General features: G+C 38.3%; 3 non-coding genes and 3 pseudogenes across 3 annotated transcripts; all 6 read right to left on the bottom strand.

Moving 5' to 3' along the window:
- Positions 1-4,847: 4,847 nt before the first annotated feature.
- Positions 4,848-5,011, bottom strand: LOC120039181. Its single transcript, XR_005475324.1, has one exon. It is a non-coding gene; the product is annotated as a U1 spliceosomal RNA (small nuclear RNA).
- A 7,029-nt stretch (positions 5,012-12,040) lies between these two features.
- Positions 12,041-12,187, bottom strand: LOC120039190 (annotated as a pseudogene).
- A 2,524-nt stretch (positions 12,188-14,711) lies between these two features.
- Positions 14,712-14,830, bottom strand: LOC120039198. The gene has a single exon (XR_005475328.1). It is a non-coding gene; the product is annotated as a 5S ribosomal RNA (ribosomal RNA).
- Positions 14,831-15,515: 685 nt separating this feature from the next.
- Positions 15,516-15,662, bottom strand: LOC120039189 (annotated as a pseudogene).
- A 691-nt stretch (positions 15,663-16,353) lies between these two features.
- LOC120039197 lies at positions 16,354-16,472 on the bottom strand. Its single transcript, XR_005475327.1, has one exon. It is a non-coding gene; the product is annotated as a 5S ribosomal RNA (ribosomal RNA).
- A 685-nt stretch (positions 16,473-17,157) lies between these two features.
- On the bottom strand, positions 17,158-17,304 carry LOC120039188 (annotated as a pseudogene).
- Between the last annotated feature and the right edge of the window lie 195 nt (positions 17,305-17,499).

Here is a 17,499-nt window from a genome sequence, read left to right as displayed (position 1 = left end):
AATAAATATTTCCGTACCATTTTTACTCTAATTGCTGTTTTCCTTACACTTAAATCTACCAACTTCAAACCCCCCTCCTCATAACCTGCAATCAAAGTTTTAAAAGCTATTCTCACCCCCTTCCCTTCCCATAAAAAATCAACTACAATTTTATTCATTTCAGATAAAACCCATTCTGGCATATCCAAAACATTCATTACATAAATAAATATTGACATCAACAATGAATTTATGACAATTACTTTCCCTTTTAATTTCAAAGACCTCCCCCTCCACATATTTACCACCTTTCTAACTTTATTTATTACACCACTCCATGTCAAATCCCTAGCTTCCATTTCTTTCACCCCTAAAAACACTCCTAATACCTTAAAATAATCTTTAACCACTTTAAAAGGAAAATTCCCCTCATTAATCTTCCCAATATACATTACTACTGACTTCTCCATGTTAACCTTTGCACCCGATGCTTGTCCATATACTTTAAAACACTCCATCACCCTTTTTACACTACCCTCATCTCTAACTGTTATAGTGGTATCATCTGCGTATTGATGTATCAAACTAAAACCTCCTTGCGGAGTCTCTACACAATTTATAAGATTATCTCTTTTAAGAAATGCTGCTAAAGGTTCTACCGATAAAACGAATAATAAAGCTGATAAAGGACACCCCTGTCTCACAGATCTCTCAAGAATAAAAGAATCGGTTAAAACCCCATTACATTTCACCCTACTTTTTGCCTTCTTATATAATAATTTTATCCATCCTATTATTCTATTACCAAAACCATATTTATCCATTACCCTAAACATAAAATCATGTTCCACCCTATCAAAAGCTTTATTTAAATCTATGCTTAAAACAATTCCCCCCATCTTATCATGATTCATTTTATTTATCACATCTCTAATTGTATTAATTGTATCCGCAATATCTCTACCAGGCACACTATAATTCTGTGTAGGTGCTATAATATCATTTAAAACTTGCTTCATTCTATTTGCCAGTATCTTTGCTAAAATCTTATAATCCGAATTTAATAAACTAATTGGCCTATAATTCTCCAATTTTAATTTACTCCCCTTATTTTTATATAAAATCGTTATCAGTCCCTGTCACCATAGATTCAGAAATACTATCATTATCCTCCATATATTGATAAACTTCCAATAAAATAGGTGCTAAAAAACTGGCATATATTTTATAAAACTCTGCAATTATTCCATCTACTCCAGGACTCTTATTTACTTGTAAACCCTTAATCGCATCTTTAACTTCAGTCAATGTTATCTTCCCATCACACATTTGTTTATCCTCTACATTAATTTGCACATCCACACTATCCAATATCTCCTTTACACACCCCTCATCCACCTCCCCTTTCTTAAATAAATCCTTATAAAAATTCTGCACTGTTTCTAAAACCTCTACATAATCATTGACAACTTCACCCTTTATATTTTCGATCTCTCTAATATATGTTCTCCTCTGTTTATTCTTCTCTAATCCAAGAAAAAATGAAGTACATTTCTCCCCCTCCAAAACATACTTTGCCTTACTTCTTATAATTGCACCCTTACACTTATCTATTTCATATTTAGTCAATTGTGCTTTTAATTCCAAAAACTTTCCTATATTATAATTAGGTTCACTGTCACACTTCCTCATTTCTTTATCCAATTTAGCCCTCAACTCATTTTCTTCTCTTTTCATCCTACCTCTCTTTTTCCTTGCATATCCTATACTAAAAACTTTTATTTTTTCCTTAACCTTATCCCACCATGAACACTTATCATTCTCTTTCTGCTTATCCTCCATTTCACATGCTATCAAAGATTTAAGTTGTTTCCCATATTCCTCATCTCCCAAATACCCTGCATTCATACACCATATTCCACCCCCTGTTCTTTCCTTATCTAATCCCACTGAAAATGTTAAACCTGCATGATCACTAAAAGTTGTAAAAACATACTTAATATCTTTCATAAAATTCCTTAAACCTTCTTTTACTAAAACCAGATCTATCCTCGTTTGTTTCAAATCCCCTAAAACCACCTGCCTTCTAGAAAATTCTCTTTTTTCTGGATTTTCCTCTCTCCATATATCAATTATTCCTTTTTCTAACATCATCTTCTTTAAAACCCCCCTAGATACATCACTTCTAAAAATAGCTCCTCTTGTCATATCCAGTCTATCCATTTTAACATTAAAATCCCCAACTACAATACAGTTTCCCTCACACCATTTCCCTATTTCTAAAAATAAATCTTTGCGCTCTATTTCAGTATTAGGCGCATAAATATTTATAATTCTAAAAACCATACTCATATATTCAAAATCTACAATTAAAATCCTCCCATTATTATCATTATATATCTGTTTCACATTATCCACCACATCCCTCCTCAATAAAATAGCAACCCCACTTGAATTCCCTCTGCCGTTGTTTACATAAATAAAATCCCTCCATATTTTTTTAACTTCTAAAACACATACATTATCCCAGTGCGTCTCTTGAATACATAAAATATCTGACTTCTTCATTTTTATTATTCTATTAAATTTTCCCATTGTCCTCAATCCATTTGCATTTATTGACATTATATTTACCATTCTAATAAATAATAAAATGATAAAATATAATTTCATTTTCCTCTACCTGTTATCCAGTTTCTTTCCTCTTCCACCCTTTCTCTCCCCCTCTTCCCGCCGCTTTCCTCTTCCTGTATCCTTCCCTCGTTCTTTCAATCTTTTCTCCATCCTCCGTATCCGATATCTCTTCCAAGTCCATGTTTTCCAGCCAACTCACCCTCTTGACATCCACATCCGTTGTGCTCCCCGTATTCATCTCCGCTTCTTGTATAGTCGTTGTGCTCCCCGTGCTCATCACCGTCTCTGGTATTGTCATCAACTCCATAACCCCCTCCATTTCTTCACCCCCCGAGCTACTTGTTAGTGCTGTGCCTTCCCCCAAAACCTGTGAGTCCCCCGTGCTTCCCCCCATTCCACTCCCCCCCTCCTCCTGAAAACTCCCTCTTCTTACTTCTGAGTCCATACTGCTCCCAATTTCATTTATCTTCTGGTCCTTCTTCCTTCTTCCTTCCTCCGTCTCTCCACCCTCCACCACGTCCTCTCCTCCATCTTCTTCTCCTTCTTTCGACAATACAACTGCTTCCTCGAATAGTGTTTGACTCCCCTCTCCAGCCCTAACCTCTCCACAGTTGCACTCCGCCACTCTCTTTCTGCATCCACCACAAAAATTCCTTTCCTTCTCTCCATCACATTCCCTCGCATAGTGTCCTTGATTGCCACACTTAAAACACTTAAATTCCGGGCAGTCTTTAACTATGTGCCCGGGTTGAATACACATACGACACACTCTGACCTGTTTGTCATGGATGACTCTGAAATATTCTGCTCCCTCCAACGTCTCAATTCTTGTAGAATAAGGTAATGATGTCACTTTTTCTGTGAACTTGACCTTGCAGAAACGTGTCCCGTCAACCACCTCTGTTCCTGGCCAAACTCTCCTCCTTATCTCCGAGACAGCCGCCACTCCCCAGCTACTCAGCTTGCCCAGTATCACACCGTCTTCTACATATACTGGGAGATTCATGAACGACACCACCACTTCCTTCACATTAATATCTCTCGCCAGAATCTTTGTATCCTTTATTCTTAATCCATCCATTAGACGTTCTTTTCCTTTTTCATTTCTCATCGTAATTTCGTACTTCTTCTCCCCTTTCATTCGGCATCCCACCACCTCTCCACACACCTCCTTAATTGCTCTTAGTAGTTCCATTGTCGTCACCTTGTCTTCTCCTTCCAACTCAATTGCCACCGTGTATTCCTTGCCATATTTCATTTCTTCTTTATCTTCATTTTTCTTCCGTTGCGCCTTTTCGTTGTCTTTGTCCATTCCGTTTGTCTTTTCCATGTTGTCCGTCATAGTAAAAAAATGAATCCAAAAAACTCTCCCCCAAGCAGAAAAACTGCAAGGGGGAAGACTAACCAAACTTAAAACTATTCAACTGAAGAAAATAATAAATTATATTGCAAAAACCAATTAATTAACAAAAATAGCTCTCGAGCAAACACTCTCCAGCAAACACTCACTCACAGCTCAGACACTCGCACCTGTCGTCACTTCTCCAATCAGGAAATGCGCATTCAGGCTGGTATGGCCGTAAGCGAAGGTACATCTCTTGGTACACCATATAAAGTCAAAGTGAGTCTGATAAACAGACATTGCATTCTCACCAATTAGATAAGCAGCTTGAACTTTGGCTCACTCAAAAAGTGGAAGAAATTACATATACTGTAGCCATCACTTTTTAGCACAGATAGTTGGATGAAATACAAACAAACCTTGCTAACATTTCTAAGCGAGGGCACATATTTCAGCCTTGTGGGAAAAAACGGACAAATACAATGACTTCTGACAAATACATCATCAGCAACAGTTTCCCATGCAGCTATCCTACTAGCCACAATAAATACACAAAAGCTCTGGATGTTGAAAACCTATTGCATTGTTCTGTGCTAAGGAGGAACGCATGTATGGACAATTTCATATTGGAAGCGCATGACACATCATGACCGGGGGGGGGTTAGAGTGGCTTCTCAACTATCTCCTGATTGAAGTACCAGCGTGGCATAAATACAATGCTGCATTTCGCAACATAATGTTTCGACAAAATGCCAACAATATTTTGCTACAAACAAATGTTTCCACCTTTCGATTGGTCCACAAAGTCTCCTTCACAACTGACTTCAAAGATCTCCATAAGCACAGTCAGATGACTAAAGTCAACCTCAAGGTTTATCATCAAACAAGACATCAGGGGAGAGCGCGAACGCAGTCCCCCACTACCATAAATTATGCAATCGAGATTTCCACATTTGGGAAATTCGCAGGGTTCAGCACAGCCAGAGTTCAATGGCTGAGCCTCGCCCTGGGTGAACCGCCTTCTTGATCACGGTAGCTCCCTTGCCAGGTAAGTATGACTTATACATATCGGTGGAGGGCAAGTCTCTCCAGTGCCAACATTTTCGTCTAACGGTAACCACTTTGTGTTCTGATAATATCACATCACTTCCTAACGGGAACCACTTTTTGTTGTGATAATATCATATCACATCGACCTGCGTTAAATGCCGTTTAGGAATGCACTTGCACACAGAGTGGTGAAAAAGTAGTTTATTTTGTTTACTAGATTATATCAGTGAACCACTAGATTCCCATCATGCAACACTGTCGAAAAAATCACCAATTACTTTTTAATATCTTAACCCTATCTGATATCACAAATGTTTGCGATATGACGAAATACAATCACATTCAGACACACACACACACACAGACAAATGCATGAAACCAATTGATTTATTATCGATAACATCTCAGATTCTCTTGTGCTTTTGATTTACTCCATAAAAGAAGGGTTGTAATTCCAACATGGAAAACACAGGGCCATCAGACACCAGTCCAGTTCCACTCCTCACCAGCATTATTTCCTTTGATCATTTGAACAGGGCGAGGGAGCACAGAGCACACACAAGCTGCATTCAGTAACAATATTCTTATTTGTCTTATAATAAAAGGCAGTTGCTCCCTGACAACACAAGGAACTTTGATCGTATTAAAAGGGCAGGGGAGACTAGCCCATAGAAGCTGCATTTAGTCAATTCAGCATCAAATGCTTACTACAAGGCAGTGTTGCTGATGAAATAATGCCACACCCCCTAGTGGACAAAAGGCTTACAGCACCTGGTATTCCCAGGCGGTCTCCCATCCAAGTACTAACCAGGCCCGACCCTGCTTAGCTTCCGAGATCAGACGAGATCGGGCATATTTTTTTTTTTTTTTCTTTTATTATGAAGAAACACATAACATTTACAACATTCAATCAACAATCAAAAGGTTGAACAATTCATCCTTTTACAAAATCAAAAAAAGAAAAGAAAATAAAACCTATTAGAAACACAATCATCCACCAAAACCAATTAATAATTAAAAACAAGTTTTCCATTCGACCCAATTTCAATAAAATTGCTCCCCCACACAAACAATTTTTCAAAATTACATCCACCATATTTATATATTACTTCTATATCTTTCTCTAACATACTTCTAAATAAAACCTCTACACTCACAATTTTCCCTTCATAATGTCCCAAATTCCTTCTTAGTCTTACAGCGTATCTGGCATGACTAAGAACAAAATTCATCAAATTAAAATTAATAACTTTGCTTTTCCCAGTTAAACCAAAAAGAAACAACCTCCTCCACTCAACCCCAGCAACAATCTCTTCTCCCCACTGTTGTACTAAAATCCCCTTTAAAAACTTATGAAACTCATCTAATCTACTACATTCAACAAAAAAGTGCATAAAATTTTCCACCCCCGTACCACAAATATCACATTCTCTTTTAATATCTCTATTTATTTGATGTAAAACCACGTTCGTAAAAATTCTATTATGTTTCATTTTAAAATCATTGTCTTCACATTCTATAGAATTATATTTTACATTTACATTCTTCCATATTGATTTTACATCTATATTTGCAAACACCCTAGACCACACTTTTTCCGAAGCAGGAGTTTTTATCTCTCTTAAAATACATTTTTCATAAACTTTTTTAACTTTCAAACCTGACAAATCATGCTTCTTCCCATTACCTTCATAATATAAAACCGGTAAACCCCTAGCTCTTGTTGCCACCTCTTTATTTATTAAAACACCCCACTCCCCAGGAAGACATCCTAATATTCTCTTATACATGTTCTCCACAGTAGTTCTACTTATTTCATCATTTTCTTCAACCACATTATCAAATATTGCCTGACTTGGAAGGAACCCCGGAATTACCTCATATAAGATGTCCCCAATCTGTCTCATCCCAGCCCTCATAAAATATTTACAAAACAACATCTTATTATTATACTGTATCTTGGGATTTAAAAAAATTGGCTGATTTAAAATATTGTCTAAAATGGTACACTCATAATAAATATTTGGTAAAAACTCCCCCCAAGCCTCAAACACTTCTCTATAAAACAAAGGTATATTACCTAACATTTCCTTTTTCATACACATCAATAAACCATTGTCCCCCATCCTCCCAACCTCCTGCAAATACTCCTTAAAAAATCTTTTCCATCCATAATCTAATTCCCCATATAAATATTTACGTACCATTTTGACTCTAATTGCTGTTTTCCTCACATTTAAATCCACCAACTTCAAGCCCCCCTCCTCATAACCTGCAATCAAAGTTTTAAAAGCTATTTTCACCCCCTTCCCTTCCCATAAAAAATCAACTACAATTTTATTCATTTCAGATAAAACCCATTCTGGCATATCCAAAACATTCATTACATAAATAAAAATTGACATCAACAATGAATTTATGACAATTACTTTCCCTTTTAATTTCAAAGACCTCCCCCTCCACATATTTACCACCTTCCTAACTTTGTTTATAACCCCACTCCATGTCATATCCCTAGCTTCCTGTTCCTTCACCCCTAAAAACACACCTAACACCTTAAAATAATCATTTACCATTTTAAAAGGAAAAATCTCCTCATTAATCTTCCCAACATACATTATTACTGACTTCTCCATATTCACTTTTGCTCCTGAGGCTTTCTCATATACTTTAAAACACTCCATCACCCTTTTAACACTTTCCTCATCTCTAACTGTTATTGTGGTATCGTCTGCATATTGATGAATTAAACTAAAACCTCCTTGCGGAGTCTCTACACAATTTATAAAATGATCTTTTTTAAGGTATGCCGCTAAGGGTTCTACCGATAAAACATACAGTAATGCTGATAAAGGGCACCCCTGTCTCACTGATCTCTCAAGAATAAAAGAATCTGTTAAAACCCCATTACATTTTACCCTACTTTTTGCCTTTCTATATAATAATTTTATCCATCCTATTATTCTATTTCCAAACCCATATTTTTCCAGTACCCTAAACATAAAATCATGTTCCACCCTGTCAAAAGCTTTATTAAAATCTATACTTAAAACAATTCCCCCTCTCTTATCGCTATTCATTTTATTTATCACATCTCTAAGTGTAATGATGGTATCAGCTATGTCTCTTCCAGGCACACTATAATTTTGTGTAGGTGCTATAATATCATTTAAAACCATCTTCATCCTATTCGCCAATATCTTAGCTAAAATCTTATAATCTGAATTTAATAAACTAATTGGCCTATAATTTTCTAATTTCATTTTGCTCCCCTTATTTTTATATAAAACCGATATCAGTCCTGTCACCATGGAGTCTGAAACAGTATTATTATCTTCCATATATTGATACACTTCCATTAAAATCGGTGCTAAAAAACTTTCATACATTTTGTAAAACTCTGCAATTAGTCCATCTACTCCAGGACTTTTATTTATTTGTAATCCCTTAATTGCATCTTTCACTTCATCCACTGTTATCTTCCTATCACATATTTGCTTTTCCTCAACACCAATTTGCACATCCACACTACCTAAAATCTCCTTTACACACTCTTCATCCACCTCCCCTTTCTTAAATAAATCCTTATAAAAATTCTGTACAGTTTCTAATATCTCAACATAATCATTTACCACTTCACCCTTTACATTTTCTATCTCACTAATATATGATTTCGTCTGTTTAGTTTTCTCTAAACCAAGAAAAAAAGACGTACATTTCTCCCCTTCTAAAACATACTTTGCCCTACTTCTAATAGATGCCCCCTTACATTTATCTATTTCACATTTGCTCAATTGTGCCTTTAAATCTAAAAACCTTTCAATATTATAAATAGGATCAATATCACATTTCCTCATTTCTTCATTCAATTTTGCTCTTAAATAATTTTCTTCTCTTGTCATCCTACTCCTTTTCTTCCTTGCATATCTAATACTAAAATCTTTTATTTTTTTCTTAACATTTTCCCACCACTGGCACTTATCATTCCCTTTTTGCTTATCCTCCATTTCATGTTCTATCAAAGATTTAAGTTGTATTCCATATTCCTCATCACCTAGATACCTTGCATTCATACACCACACTCCCCCCCCTTTCCCCTCCCTATCTAACCCCACCGAAAATGTTAACCCAGCATGATCACTAAAAGTTGTAAAAATATACTTAATATCCTTCATAAAATTCCTTAACCCTTCATTTACTAAAACCAGATCTATCCGTGTCTGTTTCAACTCCCCTAAAACCACCTGCCTTCTAGAAAATTCTCTCTTGTACGGATTCTCATCCCTCCATATATCAATCATTCCTTTTTCTATCATCATCTTCTTTAAAACCCCCCTAGATACATCACTTCTAAAAATAGCTCCTCTTGTCATATCCAGTCTATCCATTTTAACATTAAAATCCCCAACTACAATACAGTTTCCCTCACACCATTTTCCTATTTCTAAAAATAAATCTTTGCGCTCTATTTCAGTATTAGGCGCATAAATATTTATAATTCTAAAAACCCTACTCATATATTCAAAATCTACAATTAAAATCCTCCCATTATTATCATTATATATCTGTTTCACATTATCCACCACATCCTTCCTCAATAAAATAGCAACCCCACTTGAATTCCCCCTGCCATTGTTAACAAAAATAAAATCTCTCCATATTTTTTTTACTTCTAAAATACATACATTGTCCCAATGTGTTTCTTGCAGGCATAAAATATCCGAATTCTTCATTTTAACTATTCTTTGAAATTTTTCCATTGTTCTTAAACCATTCGCATTGATTGACATACAATTAACCATTCCAATAAATAATAATAAGAAAATATATTTTCTCATTTTCCTCTACCTTTTGTCATGTTTTCTTCCTTTTTCGTCCTTTTTCACCTCCAACGCCACTTTCCTCTTCCTGTAGCTTACCCTTGCTCTATCAATCTTTTCCATGTCTTCTGAATCTGAAATTGCCTCTAAATCCATCTCTTCCAACCAACTCGAATTCTTCTTTCCTGTGCCTGTTGTGCTGCTTGTATCCATTTGCGTCTCCTGTATAGTTGTCAGCATCCCACTCCCCTCCACTTCACCTCCTTCCGAAGCACCCACATAGCCCGAGGCCCCCCCCAAAAACTGTGAGTCCCCAGTGCCTCCACCCATCCCACTCCCGTCCTCCTCCTGAAAACTCCCTCTTCTTATCTCTGAATCCATACTGCCTCCTATTTCCTCCGTCTTCTGTTCCATCTTTTCCCCTCTTCTTTTCTCCGTCTCTCCTCCCTCCACCACGTCTTCTCCTCCATCGTCTTCTTCTACTCGGGGTGATACATCAGCCTCCACAAAAAGATCCTGGCTCCCCTCCTCATTCACAACCTCTCCACATTTGCACTCGTCAGCTCTCATGTGACATCCTTCGCAAAATGCCCTTTCCTTTCCACCTACACATTCTCTTGCATAATGCCCTTGCTTCCCGCACTTATAACATTTAAATTCAGGGCAGTCCTTCACAATATGCCCAGGCTGAATACAAAGCCTACAAACTCTGACCTGCTTATCATGCATGACTCTAAAGTACTCTCCACCTTCAAGCGTATCAAACTTTGTAGAGTACGGCAGTGATTTCACAGTATCAGTGAATTTGACTTTGCAGTATCTCGTGCCATCTGCTATATCCGTGCCTGGCCAAACTCTCCTCCTGATTTCAGAGACTGCTGATACACCCCAGCTACATAGCTTGCCCAATATAGCACTGTCTTCCATGTATACAGGCAGATTCATGAACGACACCACCACTTCCTTCACATTAATATCTCTCGCCAGTATCTTGGTGTCCTTTATTCGTATTCCATCCATTAGCCGTTCTTTTCCTTTTTCATTCCTCATCGTAACTTCATACTTCTTTTCTCCTTTCATTCGGCATCCCACCACCTCTCCACACACCTCCTTAATTGCTCTTAGTAGTTCCATTGTCGTCACTTTGTCTTCTCCTTCCAACTCAATTGCCACCGTGTATTCTTTTCCATATTTCATTCCTTCTTTATCTTCATTTTTCTTCCGTTGCGCATTTTCGTTGTCCTTTTCCATTCCGTTTGTCGTTGCCATGTTGTCCGTCATAATATATCAAAAAATGGGTCCAAAAAAGGCTCTCCCCCAAGCAGAAAACCTGCAAGGGGGAAGACTAACCAAACTTTAAACTATTCAACTGAAGAAAATAATAAATTATATTGCAAAAACCAATTAATTAACAAAAATAGCTCTCGAGCAAACACTCTCCAGCAAACACTCACTCACAGCTCAGACACTCGCACCTGTCGTCACTTCTCCAATCAGGATGGGCGTATTCAGGCTGGTATGGCCGTAAGCGAAGGTACATCTCTTGGTACACCATATAAAGTCAAAGTGAGTCTGATAAACAGACATTGCATTCTCACCAATTAGATAAGCAGCTTGAACTTTGGCTCACTCAAAAAGTGGAAGAAATTACATATACTGTAGCCATCACTTTTTAGCACAGATAGTTGGATGAAATACAAACAAACCTTGCAAACATTTCTAAGCGAGGGCACATATTTCAGCCTTGTGGGAAAAAACGGACAAATACAATGACTTCTGACAAATACATCATCAGCAACAGTTTCCCATGCAGCTATCCTACTAGCCACAATAAATACACAAAAGCTCTGGATGTTGAAAACCTATTGCATTGTTCTGTGCTAAGGAGGAACGCATGTATGGACAATTTCATATTGGAAGCGCATGGGGCGCGTATGACACATCATGACCGGGGGGGGGGTTAGAGTGGCTTCTCAAATATCTCCTAATTGAAGTACCAGCGTGGCATAAATACAATGCTGCATTTCGCAACATAATGTTTCGACAAAATGCCAACAATATTTTGCTACAAACAAATGTTTCCACCTTTCGATTGGTCCACAAAGTCTCCTTCACAACTGACTTCAAAGATCTCCATAAGCACAGTCAGTTGACTCAAGTCATCCTTAAGCCTGCCGCCAAGCAACAGTTTATCATTAACAAAGACATCAGGGTAAAGCTCAAACGAGCACTACCATAAATTTTGCAATCGGATTCCCACATTTGGAAAATTCGCAAGGGGTCAGCACAGCCAGAGTGCAATGGCTGAGCCCCACACCGGGTGAACCACCTTCTTGATCACGGTATCTCTTCTGCTTAGTGGAGGAAAAGTGTCTCCAGTGCCAACATTTTCCGCTAACGGTAACCACTTTGTGTTCTGATAATATCATATCACATCGACCTGCGTTAACCTTTACCGAACCTCAACCCCGTATCCGGGATCACCCCCCACCCCCCACACACTGATTAGCATAGCTAGCATAGCTTCACAAGTAGATAGTAGCATCTAAATATCATTAAATCACAAGTCCAAGACACCAGATGAAAGATACAGATCTTGTGAATAAAGCCACCATTTCAGATTTTTAAAATGTTTTACAGGGAAGACAAAATATGTAAATCTATTAGCTAAACACGTTAGCAAAATACACCACTATTCTAACTCCATCAGTTTCTTACTCCTTCAGGTGCTATCACCAATTCGGCTCAACTAAGATATTGATAGCCAATAACCTATAAAAAAAACCATCAGATGACAGTCTGATAACATATTCATGGTATAGGATAGTTTTTGTTAGAAAAAAGTGCATATTTCAGGTAGAAATCACAGTTTACAATTGCACCGACCATCACAAATCGACTAGAATTACTAGATAGAGCAACGTGTATGACCAATTTACTCATCATAAAACATTTCATAAAAATAGACAAAGCATAGCAATGGAAAGACCCAGTTCTTGTGATTTCAGACCATATTTCAGATTTTCTAAGCGTTTTTCAGCGAAAACACAATAAATCGATAAGTTAGCATACTACATGTGCAAACGTTACCAGAGCATCGATTCCAGCCAAAGAGCGCTATAACGTAACCACCGCCAAAAGATATTAATTTTTTCACTAACCTTCTCAGAATTCTTCCGATGACACTCCTGTAACATCATTTTACAACATACATATACAGTTTGTTCGAAAAGGTGCATATTTAGCCATACAAAACCGTGGTTACACAATAAAAATACTAGGAAATCAAGCCTCAATATGTCTGACGTCATCTATCAGAGTGATCTAGTTTAATTAAAAGCTAATCATATACTTGACTAAAAAATACAGGGTTGACAGGAATCGAAAGACAAATTAGTTCTTAATGCAACCGCTGATTTACATTTTTAAAATTATCCTTACTTTTCAATACAGGGTTCGCCAAGTGAAGCTATACCAAAGCTATACCAAACAAAATGGCGAAATATGCGTTTAAAATATTTCGACAGAACAACAATTTATCATATTAAATATTGCTTACTTTGAGCTGTTCTTCCATCATATTCTTGGGCAATGTATCCTTTCTATGTTATAAACGTCTTTTGGTCGATAGATGTCCTCTGTCCTTCGAAATATCCACTAACGATCGAACGGGACACCAAAACGTGTCCAAAGTTTCAGAGTGCACAACAAAGAAATTCCTCAAAATCGCACTAAACGGATATAAATTGCTATAAAACGGTTTAAATTAACTACCTTATGATGTTTCTAAGTCCTATATCGAATTAAATTACAGACGGATACATTTCAAGTTGATAACCGAGCCTGTGAAAATGGCGTCCGGAGGTCCCATCCTGCGTAAGGGCGAGCGTCGAAAGGGGGGCTACTCTCACTCCTTGGTGTTTTATAACCTCTGAGAGCTACCTAGAAGGCCCATTCCACTTCTCATTGGTTACTGACATCCAGGGGAAGGCGGGTGCAGTTCGTGTCGTTCCATAGGATAGACAGAGACCTTAAAAACTGATCTGAAACCAGAGCTTCGCTCTCAGACCTTTCACTGTCTGTCATGGATTTCGCTGTAGAAAGTGTTCTGGGTCACCCACAGACATAATTTCAACGTTGTATGAAACTAGAAGGTGTTTTCTATCCAATATAATTAATAATATGCATATTGTACGAGCAAGAATTGAGTACTAGGCAGTTTAATTTGGAGACGACAAAATGCTAATTCGGAACAGCACCCCCTGTAGTCGCAAGAAGTTAAATGCCGTTTAGGAATGCACTTGCACACAGAGTAGTGAAAAAGTAGTTTATTTTGTTTACTAGATTATATCAGTGAACCACTAGATTCCCATCATGCAACACTGTCGAAAAAATCACCAATTACTTTTTAATATCTTAACCCATCTGATATCACAAATGTTTGCGATATGACGAAATACAATCACATTCAGACACACACACACACACAGACAAATGCATGAAACCAATTGATTTATTATCGATAACATCTCAGATTCTCTTGTGCTTTTGATTTACTCCATAAAAGAAGGGTTGTAATTCCAACATGGAAAACACAGGGCCATCAGACACCAGTCCAGTTCCACTCCTCACCAGCATTATTTCCTTTGATCATTTGAACAGGGCGAGGGAGCACAGAGCACACACAAGCTGCATTCAGTAACAATATTCTTATTTGTCTTATGCATAAAAGGCAGTTGCTCCCTGACAACACAAGGAACTTTGATCGTATTAAAAGGGCAGGGGAGACTAGCCCATAGAAGCTGCATTTAGTCAATTCAGCATCAAATGCTTACTACAAGGCAGTGTTGCTGATGAAATAATGCCACACCCCCTAGTGGACAAAAGGCTTACAGCACCTGGTATTCCCAGGCGGTCTCCCATCCAAGTACTAACCAGGCCCGACCCTGCTTAGCTTCCGAGATCAGACGAGATCGGGCATATTCAGGCTGGTATGGCCGTAAGCGAAGGTACATCTCTTGGTACACCATATAAAGTCAAAGTGAGTCTGATAAACAGACATTGCATTCTCACCAATTAGATAAGCAGCTTGAACTTTGGCTCACTCAAAAAGTGGAAGAAATTACATATACTGTAGCCATCACTTTTTAGCACAGATAGTTGGATGAAATACAAACAAACCTTGCAAACATTTCTAAGCGAGGGCACATATTTCAGCCTTGTGGGAAAAAACGGACAAATACAATGACTTCTGACAAATACATCATCAGCAACAGTTTCCCATGCAGCTATCCTACTAGCCACAATAAATACACAAAAGCTCTGGATGTTGAAAACCTATTGCATTGTTCTGTGCTAAGGAGGAACGCATGTATGGACAATTTCATATTGGAAGCGCATGGGGCGCGTATGACACATCATGACCGGGGGGGGGGTTAGAGTGGCTTCTCAACTATCTCCTGATTGAAGTACCAGCGTGGCATAAATACAATGCTGCATTTCGCAACATAATGTTTCGACAAAATGCCAACAATATTTTGCTACAAACAAATGTTTCCACCTTTCGATTGGTCCACAAAGTCTCCTTCACAACTGACTTCAAAGATCTCCATAAGCACAGTCAGTTGACTCAAGTCATCCTTAAGCCTGCCGCCAAGCAACAGTTTATCATTAACAAAGACATCAGGGTAAAGCTCAAACGAGCACTACCATAAATTTTGCAATCGGATTCCCACATTTGGAAAATTCGCAAGGGGTCAGCACAGCCAGAGTGCAATGGCTGAGCCCCACACCGGGTGAACCACCTTCTTGATCACGGTATCTCTTCTGCTTAGTGGAGGAAAAGTGTCTCCAGTGCCAACATTTTCCGCTAACGGTAACCACTTTGTGTTCTGATAATATCATATCACATCGACCTGCGTTAAATGCCGTTTAGGAATGCACTTGCACACAGAGTAGTGAAAAAGTAGTTTATTTTGTTTACTAGATTATATCAGTGAACCACTAGATTCCCATCATGCAACACTGTCGAAAAAATCACCAATTACTTTTTAATATCTTAACCCATCTGATATCACAAATGTTTGCGATATGACGAAATACAATCACATTCAGACACACACACACACACAGACAAATGCATGAAACCAATTGATTTATTATCGATAACATCTCAGATTCTCTTGTGCTTTTGATTTACTCCATAAAAGAAGGGTTGTAATTCCAACATGGAAAACACAGGGCCATCAGACACCAGTCCAGTTCCACTCCTCACCAGCATTATTTCCTTTGATCATTTGAACAGGGCGAGGGAGCACAGAGCACACACAAGCTGCATTCAGTAACAATATTCTTATTTGTCTTATGCATAAAAGGCAGTTGCTCCCTGACAACACAAGGAACTTTGATCGTATTAAAAGGGCAGGGGAGACTAGCCCATAGAAGCTGCATTTAGTCAATTCAGCATCAAATGCTTACTACAAGGCAGTGTTGCTGATGAAATAATGCCACACCCCCTAGTGGACAAAAGGCTTACAGCACCTGGTATTCCCAGGCGGTCTCCCATCCAAGTACTAACCAGGCCCGACCCTGCTTAGCTTCCGAGATCAGACGAGATCGGGCATATTCAGGCTGGTATGGCCGTAAGCGAAGGTACATCTCTTGGTACACCATATAAAGTCAAAGTGAGTCTGATAAACAGACATTGCATTCTCACCAATTAGATAAGCAGCTTGAACTTTGGCTCACTCAAAAAGTGGAAGAAATTACATATACTGTAGCCATCACTTTTTAGCACAGATAGTTGGATGAAATACAAACAAACCTTGCAAACATTTCTAAGCGAGGGCACATATTTCAGCCTTGTGGGAAAAAACGGACAAATACAATGACTTCTGACAAATACATCATCAGCAACAGTTTCCCATGCAGCTATCCTACTAGCCACAATAAATACACAAAAGCTCTGGATGTTGAAAACCTATTGCATTGTTCTGTGCTAAGGAGGAACGCATGTATGGACAATTTCATATTGGAAGCGCATGGGGCGCGTATGACACATCATGACCGGGGGGGGGGTTAGAGTGGCTTCTCAACTATCTCCTGATTGAAGTACCAGCGTGGCATAAATACAATGCTGCATTTCGCAACATAATGTTTCGACAAAATGCCAACAATATTTTGCTACAAACAAATGTTTCCACCTTTCGATTGGTCCACAAAGTCTCCTTCACAACTGACTTCAAAGATCTCCATAAGCACAGTCAGTTGACTCAAGTCATCCTTAAGCCTGCCGCCAAGCAACAGTTTATCATTAACAAAGACATCAGGGTAAAGCTCAAACGAGCACTACCATAAATTTTGCAATCGGATTCCCACATTTGGAAAATTCGCAAGGGGTCAGCACAGCCAGAGTGCAATGGCTGAGCCCCACACCGGGTGAACCACCTTCTTGATCACGGTATCTCTTCTGCTTAGTGGAGGAAAAGTGTCTCCAGTGCCAACATTTTCCGCTAACGGTAACCACTTTGTGTTCTGATAATATCATATCACATCGACCTGCGTTAAATGCCGTTTAGGAATGCACTTGCACACAGAGTAGTGAAAAAGTAGTTTATTTTGTTTACTAGATTATATCAGTGAACCACTAGATTCCCATCATGCAACACTGTCGAA

This window comes from Salvelinus namaycush, unplaced genomic scaffold (genome assembly GCF_016432855.1).
Source record: "Salvelinus namaycush isolate Seneca unplaced genomic scaffold, SaNama_1.0 Scaffold2595, whole genome shotgun sequence".
Classification (NCBI taxonomy): domain Eukaryota; kingdom Metazoa; phylum Chordata; class Actinopteri; order Salmoniformes; family Salmonidae; genus Salvelinus; species Salvelinus namaycush.
Note: the sequence above shows the minus strand (reverse complement) of the source record. Positions and strands in the feature narration are given on the sequence as shown.